Source organism: Cannabis sativa, chromosome 1, assembly GCF_029168945.1.
Source record: "Cannabis sativa cultivar Pink pepper isolate KNU-18-1 chromosome 1, ASM2916894v1, whole genome shotgun sequence".
NCBI classification, from domain to species: domain Eukaryota; kingdom Viridiplantae; phylum Streptophyta; class Magnoliopsida; order Rosales; family Cannabaceae; genus Cannabis; species Cannabis sativa.
In genome coordinates, this window is record NC_083601.1 from 53,546,080 (window position 1) to 53,549,143 (window position 3,064).

The window sequence follows — 3,064 nt, forward strand, 5'->3', positions numbered from 1 at the left end:
CCTTATTTAAGGTAGGAAACTTGCCTAATAAGGTGTCGTTTACCATATTTTATAGTAGTAATTTACATTTTTAATGATAAATTATATTTTAATTTATCTTATTTATGGCACAAATTTGCCTAATTATAAATTGGTTTACAATATTTGAGGCACGATATTTACACAATAAGATGTTGTTTACTTTATTCAAGGCATAAAATTTACTTAATAAGATGTAACGTTTACCTATCCAATAATAAATTATGTTTAAACTTTAATTAAGACACGAAATTTATCTAATAAAGCCTTAATAATGATAAATTATGTTTTGATTTACTTTATTTGAAGCATAATGTTTACCTAAATAAGACGTGTTGTTTACCTTGTTAGAAAATTTGCTTAATAAGACATGTCATTTACCTTAATTTAAGATAATGTGTTTACCTAAATAAAATCAAATACATACAAATTTGTAATACTAAAATATGGTCAGCGAATAAAAGAGATGACTATAATTGTAAAGCTACAGAATTATTGCTTGTATAATAAATCTAATGATAATTGGTAATAAAATATTCTAGAGACAACAAATGTAAAGGGACAAGTTTAGTAGTATATTATGATCCTTGATTTATTTAGTGAAATATGTTGATTCTCTTTGGTTTGGTTTACTATTTTCCAATTATACACATTAATTATATATGTTTTTAGCACTCATCGGACCATAACTTCGTATTTGTTTCTATTGAAGTTTCAACTAATTGTGTACAATTTTATGGACAAGCACAATTGCTGTGCACAAATTTTGTGTACAAAGCTCTTGGAGTTTTCTAAGAAAGTATTACAAGGATAATTAATTAAAGCTTACAGACATGTAGATAATTACCAGCGTATGGTTTAATTATCTGAGCGTATGGTTTAATTATCTGTGTAGAGCTAAAAAAATGTCAAATATTTTTACTAATTGACTTTCAATACACATTTTATGTTTTTATTAGTCAAGATGATCAAGTTAATTCAACATGCCAATATGGATCTCAAAATTTTCGGTAGAGCTAAAAAGAGTGATTATGCCAATCTTAAGATATTACAAAAAAGAAAACCAGACTCAGTGGACTTGGTTTTTCGTTAGTTAACTCCAAATCGCTTTCAAGCGTACAATAAATAGATAAATTAGCTAGAATCTACACATTAATCCTTGTTTTATCGAACCCCACACCATATAATGATCAATCTTTAAGGTCATATAATCATGATATTTGTTCTATGCTAAAAAAAGTTTTCTCTCATTATCATAGTTAATGGCCATAAAAATGGAGCACAACAAAACTTGGATAGAACAAACACTGTAGTGCCGTCCCAGCCCCAGCCGCAGATATAGTCACCATCACTTGAGTATCCACAATCAATGTCATCACCACAATGCAAGATAGAATTGAGACAAGTAAAGGAGCATAAAGCATGGCCTTCCCCTAAAAACCCCTGATTATGATCAGCAATAACAATACAGAGAATAAGTCCACTTCACAAAATTAGTCTGAATTCTTCTTTGGTAGTAGGCTCGGCTGAATCTTGGCCCCCAACAACCACAATTGTTATTCTCTCCATGCTGCAAACAAAAGGAATGATACCGAATCAACTAATAATAATAATCTAATTATTTTAATAATAAGAAACCTTAACTGACATATGACAAAAAACAATGAGCACAAATATATTTTGTTATTTAACCTCTTTACTTAATTAGTTTCACTAGCAATACCTAAAACAAATAAGAAAATTAGCCCCAGGTATCAAAAATATTGTAAGAAATTATCATTACCAAGACATAATAAGATAAATCAATAATAGAGTAATTATAACTACAATCATTTTAGACAATCCAAAAAGTGAATGCTTAGAACACTCACTATGGATCTTTAGCTTGTTAATCATTATAAAAAGTAATCAAAGTGATAGGGAATTTTTTTTTTTTTTTTGAAAGAAAAGTGATAGGAAATTACTAAGAGCTCATGTGACAGACTTATAAGCCAACTAAAATTTTCAATTAACACCCAAAATAGACCAATCACTAATTATCCTAGACAAGACAACTATTGTTAATACATATTACATCATTCACTAATTAGTAGGTCCCTAATACTAGCAACAATTTCCAATTAAATAATACAAGAACAGAACAACATATGAGATAACAATGAAAAAAATAAAATCTCAAAAAGAAAAAAAAAATAACATAAATCAACAATCTAACAATCAAATATTATACTAGCTTGTTTAGAAATAAACCATGAACCATCACAACTATGTGAGATCCAAATCAAGCTAATTAAACAGGCCAAAAATAAAAAGAAAATGGAAATTCATTCAAAACATAAACTAACAATAAATTAATGTAAGATAATAAAGAACTCAGATGTCTATGGGGTCTTCAAACCTCAATCCTACACCCTACAGATAGCATAAATAAACTAGGTCGAGGCTCAATGGAGAGGATACCAGAAAAATTGACATGGCAGACTGAGTTGAGCCACCGTTCCTCTACGAGATGAGTGTGGTGATTGAATATTGGTGTACACCTGAGATGTACACCACAGACTGGCCAAAGTCGTTGATCGCACACAAGAGGAGCAGAGGAGTAGTGATCGTGTTTCTGGAGAAGAAGTAATTGAATATATTTTTTTCATTTAACCTAAATAAAGGGTATAAAGGGAACAATACCTATAAATGTGGGTGTAAATGAATGATTAAAAAAAAGAAGGTAAAAATTAAAATAGTTTAGTTAAAAGGGGTATACAAATGTAATTTTCCCAAGTTCTAAATAGGTGAGGGCTTAGTAAAACTTCCACACACACCAATAACTCTAAATCAATAAAATGTGCTTGTAGTAGGAAGTCTTTGTTTCAGAGTTAACTAATTGATAACTCTGTTTTTGGGATAGAAAATCTATCTCATATCACAACAAAACTCCAAATTTCTAAATTCTTAAATTATTTTCAGAGAGCAGCAATAGAAAAATTAAAATCTTGGAACTCAATTTGAGAGAAACATAAGTTTTGACTTCTCTTTTGTTTGAATAACTTTC

General features: G+C 29.3%; 1 long non-coding RNA gene across 1 annotated transcript; it reads right to left on the reverse strand.

Moving 5' to 3' along the window:
• Positions 1 to 1,066: 1,066 nt before the first annotated feature.
• LOC115703764 (uncharacterized) lies at positions 1,067 to 2,807 on the reverse strand. The gene is made up of 2 exons (XR_004009254.2): positions 2,479 to 2,807; positions 1,067 to 1,588 (listed from the first exon to the last, which is right to left on the reverse strand). It is a non-coding gene; the product is annotated as an uncharacterized LOC115703764 (long non-coding RNA).
• Positions 2,808 to 3,064: the final 257 nt, after the last annotated feature.